The sequence below is a fragment of the Pelmatolapia mariae genome, linkage group LG1 (assembly GCF_036321145.2).
Source record: "Pelmatolapia mariae isolate MD_Pm_ZW linkage group LG1, Pm_UMD_F_2, whole genome shotgun sequence".
In the NCBI taxonomy this organism is placed as follows: domain Eukaryota; kingdom Metazoa; phylum Chordata; class Actinopteri; order Cichliformes; family Cichlidae; genus Pelmatolapia; species Pelmatolapia mariae.
Genome location: NC_086227.1, coordinates 38,904,794 through 38,917,414, shown reverse-complemented (window position 1 = coordinate 38,917,414; position 12,621 = coordinate 38,904,794). Strand labels below are relative to the sequence as shown.

Genomic DNA, 12,621 nt, shown 5'->3' with positions numbered 1-12,621 from the left:
GAAATAAAGACACATTAAGAGTTTGGGCGACTCCAGTGAGCTTGAAAGTGAATATTTGGTGAAGCACTTTTATTCTCAGGGCTTCTTGAAGGATGTTCAAAGCTCTTCTTTGGATGTTTCTGCCTTTCGTTCTGTTCTCTGTCAGGATGATCCCACACTGCTTCAGTAACGCTGAGGTCCGACTCTGGGGCGGCCGACCCATGACTGATAGACCAGGTGTACTTTTGCTGCATTGTTATGCTGAAAATGAAGCTGCTGCCAATCAGAGGCTTCCCAGATGATGTTCCACGGTAGATCAGAATCTGTTATCTTCAGTATTTTTCATAGACTCAGCCATCAGTGATGTGTTTCTGTGGCAGGCGGCTCGTAACAAAGAGCCCGAAGCTCAAACAGGTTCTTTGCTAACTTGTCTGTTACGTGTCGACACAACACCGATTCATCCCTTCAGTTAGGAGCCTTTTTATGCTTGAATGATTCATAGATTGGGATTAAGAGGTTTAAGCAAACAAAAGCATTCCTCTGAAAATGGTCATTACAAAGACTGGAAATGAACCTCGTGACACCAAGTCTGACTGCTTAATATCAGCATGGACTTTGCTTCCAAGTGTAGGTCCTTTAAAGCTCTCACTCTGTCACTCAACCATCCGGATGTGTTCCATCACTTCCATGGCCACAGGTGTAGAAATGCAGATAGCTTCTACAAACATTTAAGAAAGAGTGAGTGGCTCTCAGCAGCTCGGTGCGTTCCACTGTGGTACCGTGATAGGACGCTACTGTGCAACAAGGCTAGGTTTACGCTGGACGGCCTTTCTGACGTCACCCTCGCCTTGTACCTGTATTATCACGAAGACCTGAAGGCACTGAGACCAAAGTCATCAGGTAAGTGTTCACTGAGCTGAGGTGAGCAGTGTCTCATAGACGTCCTCCTCTCACTCCTGAGCACACAGATGATTACCAAGAGGTTTCTTCCTGCTAAAGGGGAGTTTTTGCTTCCCACTGTCGCCATGTGCTTGCTCATAGAGGGGTCGTGTGATTGTTGAGGTTTTCTCTGTGTTATTGTAGGATCTTTACCTCACCTTACATTTAAGCACCTTGAGGCGACTGCTGCTGTGATTTGGAGCTAAATAAATAAAACAATTGAACTTCTGCACAGTCAGATTAGTTTTTACAGCCAGTGGCGTCTCCCCCTGCTGGCTGTTGCAAACAATGCAGGTCTAGGTCGTCACTCAGAGGCTGTGTGTCTCTTATAAACACTGTATGGATGCAAACTGTTGTTTTAGAAAACAGGAAGGTATTTGGGGGTTTAGGCCATTTACCAAAATCTAACATGTCAGTTTTAGTTTCTGTTAGTTTGATCAAACGTGAAGAAGCTGAAACTCAAAAATTAAAGTGAAACAAACAAACCCGCTCTAGAAGCGTCCTCAAACCAAAGTGAACAATAATTCAAGAACAATAAAAACATAAAAAGCTTCCTTTAAACGTGGGTGTTGTGTGCAGGTCTTTGGCTTCTTTAGACAGAAGACAATTTTAGATTTCAGACTTCTTGCTGGATCGCTGCAACTATTTCTAAGTGATTTTTGAAGCTTCCTGATGGATATCAGTGAGGAGATGATGACAGGAAGTGGAAATGACTCTCAGCCCAAACACATGCGCTTCACATGTTCAGCTCTGACTGAGTAATGGTTTCATAACCTCAGAGAATATGGAATTTTTCTCACAGCAGAGACCTGCGGGTCATCCTCGCACGTTCTGATTGGCTGCAGCGTTTGAGACTCAGCCCTATAACAGACCCACAGGCTTCCAGCCTCCACGTCGCCATCTTTTTCCACGAAGCCTGAAGTGGAAAATCACCAAAAAGTCTGAAGCCACACAGACGTCTGTGGGATATGATGAAACTTCCACCACCAGTAAAATGAAATGCAGCAGCAGCAGAACAGACTGGGAGGCTTCCAGTTACTGGATGAAACTGGTGGGAGGTGCATTGGAGAGCATTTTCATGTGTTCATCAGTTTTCCTGTGAATCTTGAAACCTGCAGCTCAGCAACAGATGTGCCTGCTGACAGATGCTTCTCCACTGAGCTGAAAGATTTTTACAGCCGCTGACAACATTTTAAAGGTTAGTCTGATAAAACAGAATATTGAGGAGGAGGCGTCACACTGCTGTTTGCATCTTCTCCCTGTGCCCGTTCGGGCTGTTAGATAAACTGCTGCTGGATCAAGAGAACACGTGGGTCAGTTTGCTGCTCGCTCTGCCTCATGGATAACTGTGCGCTCACCTGAAACAAGGTCTGAGGACCAGCTGCATGTTTCAGTGCGCACACACGATGCGTTTCTTTCTCCGAGGCTTAAAGATGAAGCTCTGCGTGACCTCAGGTCCTTTCCGTTTACTTGCATGAACAGGAAGTGACACATCCAGATATTCAGAATGAACGTTCTCCTGTTCTCCTTCATACTGATTTGGGGATTTCTGCATGAAGGTAAACCTGGCCTCCTCATAAACCCCATGGCAGCACTGAGCCAGAGGAGCAGCACGATGCAGCGCACCGTTGCAGGGCAGGTTCCTGCATCTTTGTTTTAATGGGTAACATAGTGCCAGTTCAGTTCGATTTTATTTACACATCATCAAATCACAACAACAATCACCTCAAGGTGCTTTATATTGTAAGGTTAAGATGCTACAATAATACAGAGAAAAGCCCCAAACGCAAACATCCTCCTATGAGCAAGCAGTTGGCGACAGTGGGAAGGAAAACCCCGATTTAAACGAGAATCCTAAATCTTTAAATCTGTTTCCTTCACCAAGATGAAGGATGAAGATCACTGTCTCACACACACTTTTTTTTTCAAGTGAACAAGTTAAGTCAAATTTAGAAAGTGTTCCTTTTTTGCATTTAGAATTATATATTAAATTATATTTATCCTCAGCAGCAGAGGTGACTCCTGGTCTTCCCTTCCTGGGGCGGTCCTCATGTGAACCAGTTTCCTTGTAGTGCTTGATGGTTTTTGGGAACACATTCAAAGTTTTAGCAATTTTCCAGACTGACTGACCTTCAGTTCTTAAAGTAATGATGGACTGTCGTTTCTCTTTACTTAGCTGATTGGTTCTTGCCATAATATGAATTGTAACAGTTGTCAAATAGGGCTGTGAGCTGTGAACCAACCTGACTTCTGCACAACACAACTCATGGTCCCAACCAGATTAAGAAATTCCACAAATGAACCCTGACAGGCACACCTGTGAAGCGAAACCATTTCAGGTGACGACATCATGAAGCTCACCGAGAGAAGGCCGAGGGTTTGCGGCGCTGCCAACAAAGCAAAGGGCGGCTACTTACAGGAAACTAAAATCTAAAACATATTTAGAGTTAGTTATCATTTTTTTCAGTTTGTGTTTACATTTTAGAGAGAAGTAAAAATAAAGAAAAACCATTCAATGAGAAGGTGTGTCCAAACATTGTGCTGGTGTGTACAATTACAGTGATGCATTCAGGAGGGTGGCACTGTTCTACTGCAAAAGAGGTCCAAAGTCCAGATTAAGTCACACCCCCACACCTGTGTGGAAACACCTGTATTTTCTTCCTTTCTTCATGCTTCCCTTAATGTGCCACTCACCTGCATCTGCAAATAGCGCATAAATGGATGCATTTATATAAAGTCTGAAGTCTTATTGTTGTGGTTTTATCTCACAATCAAGTCTGAAGAAGTGAAAACATGTCTCGCGCTCTCTTTGCAGGTTTTATGTAAAAATATGTCACATTTGCCCCAAAACACCAAGATGAGAGCTTCTGTTATGTAAATAGTTTCAGCTGTAGCGGGTTAACGTGACACCGATGCACACTGGCCACTTTGTACTGTCTGTAAAGATATCTGTATCAGTCATATTACTGACATAATGTCACCTATTTGACTCTTTGCAGTGATACATACTGACACATGTGCAGGTCATGCTGATGTTTTAGAAAACCTCTCAGCTGTGTCAATCATCACCCTCACAGTGTGATAACGAACCTCAGCTGAGAGGCCAAAAAAGAATAATCATGAAATAAAGAAAAATCTAAATTTTAAAGAGCTAATCTGAGCTGGTGACGTGTGTGTGCCAGATCTTAGCCTGATGTTTTTCACTGACAGTCTCACAGTCAGACCCGCCCTCCGTCTATAAAAGTGCCATTTTTTTCCACTCCGCCCATGCGCGCTCGGACACACACAACCACAGAGTCACCGCATATCCCACAGTCCGTGAAGGCAGCAGCGTCAAGCAGGCAGTCCGGAGTTTCCAGCGGCGCAGGGCAGGAGGCGCACACGGATTCGGGGCCTCGGAGATCCGCAGGTTTCACTTTGAATCCGCGTCTGGTTGCTGGAGAGTCTGCCCGAGTCTGCAGAGGACTTCACTGCGAGGAAGGAGCGGGAGAAGAGGAGGAGGAGGAGGAGAAGGAGGGAGAGGAGGCGCTGCTCGGGACCGGGAGGTAAGGAGAAGTCTGCTTCCTCTAAACTTTTCCTTCCGTCGGGCTGTCAGCTGTTCAGAGTCTGGGTTCTGGGTGCTGTCCTTCACATGACCCGGGTCTGGCCCAGCTCGGCCCGCCTCCCCGCGGCTCTCTGCCTCTTTTCATGCGGCCGTCCAGCAGCTTCCACCGCTTCAAAGCTCTTTTCTTTCTCAGCGGTTTTTACGCGGACAAAAGCCCCGCGGCCTCACCTGGCCGGCTCTCCACGTGTTTGTTTCCATGGTGATGATGACGACAGGCCCGCCGGCTGTCAATACCGCTCCATCAGTTCATGCCCTGATCGATGGAAGGGGTTCAGTTTGACCTGCAGCACAGAGGTCCGAAATCTGCGTTTACGCAATCCCGCTGATCATTTACTGAAAGTCCTCAGAGCTCAGCTTCACCATCAGCTGACACAAACAACAGATGACCAAGTTTCTCTCAGCCGCAGCTTCTTTACCTCACAGGAGCAGAAAGCAGCAGATTTCTGCTTTACTGCTGGGAAAACAAGTTTTCAGCTCATCGGAGTTTCAGTAAAAAGTCAGAAAAGTGAAATATTTGCACGCACGTGTTCTCGGACACTTTGTCCACATCACAGAAAACTTGTGCTTCACGTCCGGTTTGTTTTTAGAGTTTGTTCTCAGAGTGGCAGCAGATGCATGCTCGAGCAAACGACACAGACGGTGTCCACCTCATCGACTCATCGATTAATCGATTAATCGTCTGCCGCTGCTGTTAGCTTTGATCAGCGAGCAGATCGCAGGTTTAGTCTGAGTGTACAAACGCTGAAGAGGGAGAGATGCAGGAGAACAAATATCTGGATTTTCTGCTTCAAAGATCTTAAACTTATTTTCAAACTTGATCTAAACGATAATCGGAGCAGAAAAATAAAAATGAATATTTGGTTCGGTTTATCGTTGCTGTGGTTTCGTGTCCTTGAGCAGCAGCTCTGCAGAGCGGAGGAGGAACAGCGAGGAGTTTATTTACTGAAAGTAGCATTTAAACAGCAGCAGGAGAAACAGTCACATTTAAGCCAGTTTACAGATGGAGGGAATAAATTTGCCTTCTTTTATCTGATATCCATCAATAACTGGAGCAAGAACGAGCAAAATGGTCATAAGTCAGAACAACAACATCCATCTTTAATTAATTTTAAATATAGTGACGCGTTTAAAGAACTTCTGAGGAGAACAGTAGGCCTACAACCTCACGTTTAGGACCATCAGGTCCGCCTGGGGTGGGTTGGTGATCTATTTACATTTATTTCTGGAGAGCATGAGTCTTCTGACTTCTGTTAAAAATGATCGATTATTGTTTTTGCTGAGACGCATCAATGAAAAATGTTCTGGATCTTCATCATTGATGTTCACAGTTAAATCTTAGAAAGCAGAACCAATAAAGGTGTCACGTTTTCACATCTGAGCACCTGTAAACGCCGAGTCAGCTGACTGTTACCACTCTGTGGTCGTTGCTGTTGTTGCTTTGGATGCCGTGGTTGCATTGGTTGCAGGAGTTGCTGCAGCATGTTGGTCTTGCTGCCTGGTCTTTTGCGGGTTTCTTTCAGCTGAATAAACTGTTTAAACTTGAAGTCAAACATTCGCTGCTGGCCGAGAGCTGGGCTCAGGAAAGATGTTGGAAACTTTTCAGCTGAGAGGAAGAAAAAAGGAAAGTGTGTGTGTGTGTGTGTGTGTGTGTGTGTGTGTGTGTGTGTGTGTAACGGCGACTGAGCGAGCAGATGGCGAGCATGTGAGGCCTGAAGCGAGCTGCACGAGAAGCTGCTGAAGTTTTTCCTCTGGAGTCAGACGCTTCCTGTTCCTGCAGCAGTGATGGAGGAGGAGGTCGGCCTGCAGGGTGTGTCTGCACACGCTGACCGCCGCAGCACAAAACTTTCTATAAATACAGTCTCCTCTCCGAAGAAGCCTCATCACACTTCACTGACGTGGACAGACTCCTTCTTTAACCCTTAAACTTCCAGGTTTCCAGAGTTTGGAGCCTCTTTCTCTCTCTGGAGCTTAGCCGGTTTCTCCTGTGATAACTGAGAAAATGTCCTTTAACATGAGAGCAGGAGAAGCAGGAAACCCACACAGTGTCACCACAGGAGCCTGACTCTGACCGGTCTCTTTTAATTTCACCAACAGCCCCAAATATTTCACATAAAAGCAGGAAAAGGAACAAAAATAAAACTGTTTTGTTATCGGGCAACTTTCAGCATGCGTTCTTCAGAAAACTGTGTTTTTCTGTTCTTTGTGTTCGATTCCCCGTCACGTCTGACGTGACGCGTTTTTAGTCTGCGGCGTACACACAGCACCGCTTTTATCCAGCCGGCTACGACCGAAGCGTGGCCTACAAAAGGTAGATTGTGAAAGCTTCACCAGGTGTGCTGCGTCACTGTGCTGCCACAATTCAGACAAGAGTGACCACAAAGCTTTGTTGGGTTTTGTAGCTTCCAGGTAACAGGGAGTTACACCTTGTTTACTGCACTGTTCCCAGGACGGCCTCTGCAGGCTCACGTGTTTACGCCGACTTCCTGCATCAGCCTAACTTCCACGTTTCAGAGCGACCGTCTCTGCATGGATCCTTTAACAGTGCCCGTCAGAGCCAAAAAAAAAAGGAGCTCTTCATTTTCCTTCTTAAATCTGTTTTTATGTTTTACTTTGTTACTATGTTTTCAACCTGAACTCTCCCGGTCTCACAGCTTGTGGTTATATGAACTCTTTACCCCTTGAAAGTCTACTAGAAGTTCTACTAGAAGCTCTTTTCTGAACTCTGTGGTGTCTTTCATATTTCAGGCTGCTTATAGGACGAAATGATTGGGCGTGCATCAGAAGTTGGTGACGGTGAGCTCTGCCCGTGCAGCCACCCGTCAAAAAACCTGGAAACTATTCTAATGGTCATCAAACCACAACTTTATTGATATACACAGAGGTGTCAAAACTCATCACTGAGGGCACAGAGGAGGTGGTCAGACGTAGTCTTTTTGGGGTAGCGGGATAAAGGCGGGAGCTGCAGATGTATCAGTGAACATGTTGGCAGGTCAGCAGTGATTTTACACTTCAGACTCTGAACTCAGCAAACAGCCGGTTAACCTTTAATGAGCCGAGCGGCTGAAGCTGGTTTCTGTAAAGCTGAACAGCTGGAGTCAGAGCTAGTGTGATGCTCAGTTAAACCGGATCCCAGCGAACGCCTCGTCTCAGCAGCTGTTAGCACATCTGCTTTATCAGGAAGACGACTTAAATGAAAGCTCACGTTTGTTCCTGTTTGGTCTCTTTCAGTTGGTTTCTGCCGTCACTGCTTCGGTTTGATTCTAAATCTGATTTCTGACGCCGGAGATCACAGAGGAGTTGTGAAGGCAGCACGAGCTTTTCTGTTGTGTGAGGACATTTAATTTACTGCCGTTTGACTTGTTCATGGACTCGATTTACTCGTCAGACGTGACGCTGCTGTGAGACGCCCGCGGGCCTGCAGGGAGGGTGTGGTGCTTAACGTGTAACGTCTTTTCAAGTATGATGATGACGATGATGATGGTTATTATGTCATCTTGACTTCACACTGAGAGACTGAACCCAGCATGAGAGGGGGAGTGTGTGAGTGCTCTTGTTTGTGTGTCTTACTGGGGTCTTGAATAAATTTGAGACATTTTGAGGACTGTTTGTTGGGCAAGACAGAGCCCAGATTCAAAACTTTAGTAGTAGTTGTTTTTTTGTTTTGTTTTTTCTTGTCATTTCTAACTCTATGTGACTCCATCACTCTGATGTATGCATTGAGGTATCTTGCTCTGCGATATGACCAAAATCTCATATCCCGATATAAACACTTCTTATCCCGATAACGATGTATATCGCACAAATTTTACATTTTCGGTAAATTCCGTGGATCTCGGGCAACTCGACTTGTGTGAAGTGTTTTCAGCTGGGCGTCGTGTACCTGGAGTCGAGTGTTCATCCGTAAACTCTCTACAAACTCTTTCACGGGATTCTTGCGTCGGTGGTTGAAGGTTGCGGTGTAATTTACAGAGTACAGTTTTCTGGTCCGTGTCAGACGTTTCATAATCAAACCACGTCCGTGCTACAGAGGCAGCCCCTCGTTTAGGAATAAGGTCCTCAATTTGCTTTGACTGGTCCTTCTGTTTGCCTGTGAATGCTTCAACATGCAGACTGGAGGGATCATCCACCAGCCTTCTGATTGGTCAATGATCTGTTTGACATCCTGAGCCAGAGCCACTCTCCTACTGGTGGTTTGCAAAGTACACACTGTCAGATTCAGCAACTTGAGCTTTTATACTGCAAAGTTTAAACAATTTATTTTGAAAAACTGAGAATCTGAAAGACATTTATATTTGTGCTTTCTTTCAATCTTTGAGTTTGTATTTGTTTGTTATTCGCAGTTGAAAATGTTGCTAACGTCTCGTTCAGTAAATGAAGTCATGGCTTCACTCTGCAGGACTTTTGGTTTCTGGGTGTTTTTGGATGACGGGTCCCCCTAAGGAGATTAGCCACGAGGCCTGAGAATTATGTCAGCGGCAGTCCTCGCAAAGATGTGTATACAGATGTGACTGTGTTATGTAACGCGTGTGATTAAAACCAGACGGCTGTAGCCGGGCTGAGTCCAGCAGGCGGAGCAGCTGAGTCAGATCTCCCATAATGCCTCGGGGCATCTCTGCTGTATGTGTGATTGGGTCTGGGGACTTCATTTCCTGCTCAGTGGGATTCCAATAAAACAGAAAGCGAGTGGCTTCATGTTGGCCCTGCAGAGCTGCTGAACCCAGCACGGATTTATTGACTGAAAACAATGACAGGAAACACACACACACACACACACACACACACACACACACACTAGTTTAACAGTGATATTTGATCCAGATGTTTTCACAGACATGGCTTTCTTTTTTTTTTTTTTGTTTAAGTGTGACGATTTGTTTTGCTGGTGTTTGGACTTTAAAGCGCAGCGGGTGGTTTGTGGGAGATTTGAGTAGTTTTCGTTTTTTAACGGCAGCTTAAATACTCCAGCTAAAAGTTTCAGGCCTGATGAGATGAAACCATCACAGAAGCGATGCAGTAAGAAACGATCGCTTTAGATCAGTTAAAGATAGTGCTGGGCATCGTCACAGATTTCTAATTTGTGCCGTCGGGTGAACGATCCACGCTCTGTGTTTACATCTTTCTGCTCTCATTCACTGTTTTAGCTGTTTGGCAGCTGTTGAAATAGTTCTGTGAGCTCAAACTGAGATTCTGGCGTTTCTGGCAAAATACATTTATATTTAAGAATCGATTCAGGATTTAATTTATTGATATCGCGTCATTCAAGCTAAAATAGATTTTTTTTTTTTTAAAACCCAGCCCTAGTTAAAGTGGTCTCAGAGCTGTTTCTCTTATTTAGCCTAAAAGGGATGGCCAAAATAACAGAAACCCCTCTGTCGTGGGTCTGCATGCTCCTGCCTGTCTTGAATGACTTCTAGCCTGTTATATCCGGCTTTATCTTCATCTGATAATCAAAATGAAAATCAGGAATAGGGGCTCCGGTGAGAAAGTAGCCGACGCCACGTATCCTGGTCCTGTTCCTGGCCTACCTTCATCCATCCTCAGAAATCAGAAAGCTCGCTGCTGAGTGTCAAACGCAGGCCTGACGAGTCTCACAGAGGCGAGAGCTGCCGGCTGTCGTTTCAGCTGTGATTCTGTTACGAACCGTTTGTGCCGCGAGTCTGAACATCGTTCCAAAGTCTCGTCTCTTTGTGAGGACGTGGGCTGTTGGATTAATTGTTTCATATTAAGTAGTTCAGTTGTTCTGCCCGTGTGAGAGGACTGAGAGGAGGGTCTGTGGTGAGCTTAACATTTTTGTGCTGTTTGATTTTTGTCCTCTGGAGAAGAAAACGTGACTGAGATTAAGTCATTGTTAAAAACAAGTTCTAATCCAGAAACAGTTGTTCAGTGAACTGTTGAAACTTTTAGACGCTCTGACAGGGCAGCACCCCCCCCCCCCCCCCCCCCCCCCACCGCTGTTTACATACCAGAATCAGTTCAAGCAGCATGAGTGTTTGTGCATGAACACAAACTGGGGACTCTGTGTCAAATAAAATGTGTTTGATCAGCCTGATCCGTCCATGTCGTTCTGCAGAGCGTGTGCAGCAGCGTTCAGGAGAGTTAAAATACAGACAGATTCTCAGCTGGAGGACGATCCTGGCGTTTAATCAGGAGACCTCGCGCGTGCGCCGAGCTGACAGCTGTCTCACATGCTGATAAGAGCCTCCAGCTTACCCAGAATGCACTTTATCAAGTTCATCAGAAAACAAATGAAACATCTGGGACACCAACACTGCTCTGTGCTCCTCTTCGACACAGACTGATGGATCCATCACACTGATGATGAAGATGAGATTGTGACAAGAACAAACCAAAGACAGTCTGAAAATGTTCAGAGTGAAGGTGAAGCTTTATTAAAATGTGCTGAAGTTACTGCAGGACAAAAATCACCCCGACGTCCTTTACTGTCATAAAAACCTGCTGCTCTGCGTCTCTGAGGGTTGAAGTGTTTGAAGCAGGAAACATGGAGTTTAGTCTGAGGTTTGGAGCTGAGGAGAAACTCCTCCTCCTCCTCCTTGTTGCTGAGTTGTTTCCTTCTCTGTCAGCTCTTTCCTTCCCTCTCCTGTTTTCCTTTTTTTCAGCTGGTTGATGTCACGGCTCTGTTACTCAGACTCTGTGTGTTTCCACCCGGCTGATCTCTCTGTAATTTCCTCCTGAAATAGCTCAGAGCAGAAGAGGGCGTAAACCACCAAGCCCAGCCGCCCCCCTCCCCCCTGTAAGTGCTGCTGCAGTGGTGAAAAGAGCAAAAAGGTGGGATGAAGACAGAGGGTGGAGGGAGACAGGAAGTCAGGACTACATGAGTAGAAATCGACCTACAAGTGCAGTTCATGTGCTGGTTTCTCTGGTTTTACTGAAACGTGTCTGATGTGCTGTTTTTGTTCCTGACACATGAATAAATCATAAATGAGAGCGCACGCGCTCTGTGACAACAACAGAACCGTTACCAGCTCCGGGTCTCCATCCTGACCGAGGCTCATCCCGGTAACTTCGGGGTTAACCCCTCTTACGGTCGTGATCACCGCCGCTGCAGACCAACCTGTACGTCGTGTTTAAAGTCGCTTTGGTCCTGCTTTTGTTGCTTTAAAGCTTTAAGAAGATTTAAAAAGGAGCAAAGCTGAGCGTCCTGCACACGTCTAAGGTTAATTTGAGACGATATGTAACTGCTCAGCATTCAGATCCTCCCACTGCTTAATGACAGAGCTGTGATGGCGGGAAGGCCGTTATCTTCAGAGTCAGGTTTTTTTTGGTTTGCTTTCCATCTTTTCTTTAAATAAACTGTTTATATCGTCTTTTTCTTCTTCACGCAGCTCCGTCCTCTCAGTCTGCAGCAGCTGTGCAGGGTGTTTATTCTCTTCATAGTTTCTAATCCTGAGACTTCGTCAGTGAATCTGTTTGTGGAAAGTCCGCCTCTCAGAGCTGAACTGATATTTCTGGGTCAGACTTCTCCGGCCGATAAACCCGATAAGGAAAAATATCCTGGATGTGTTGAACTGGTTTCAGAATGAAGCCCATAAACCATTTATTTAAAAAAAAAAAAAAAAAAAAAAAAAAAAAAACTTTGCTGAAGGATTGATGTGATTGGTTGAGCTGTGTTTGTTAGGATTACTGTTAGGTTTGTTAGATTTCTGGACAGAGGTGCTTCAAAGTTGTCACACAAATGTCTTCCTTTAAATACTAACTGGGAGGTTTCATCTGATGTCTTCAAGAAAATATCAAACTAAATGTCCCAAAAAACAAAAACCAATCAAACTTTATTATTTTAAGCTGAATTTAGAAAGTCTGTGACGGGCAGATGACCCTCCAAAGGAAAAAGCTCTTTAAATAAAAACAGCAGGTTTCCAGTAATCTGCAGCAGGTCTGAGCTCTTACAGTCACCGACACGCCTGAGACATGAACACATGCCTGCACTGCCCCCCACAGGACAAACACAGTAACTACATGTGTCAATCCTTTCACTCTGACCTCGCCGTTATCTGTAAAACATTCCTCTGTGATTTACTTGATATAAACATTACGTCTGAGGTTCATGTGGAGGGAGGGTGTGAGAATGAAACACCGGATTA

General features: G+C 45.2%; 1 protein-coding gene across 1 annotated transcript in view; it reads left to right on the top strand.

Moving 5' to 3' along the window:
* Positions 1 to 4,231: 4,231 nt before the first annotated feature.
* Positions 4,232 to 12,621, top strand: part of kifc3 (kinesin family member C3) — a 41,928-nt gene continuing 33,538 nt past the window's right edge. Inside the window, exon 1 of the mRNA XM_063480757.2 lies at positions 4,232 to 4,463. The gene's annotated coding sequence lies outside the window, so the exon portion shown is untranslated. The remainder of the gene's footprint in view (positions 4,464 to 12,621) is intronic.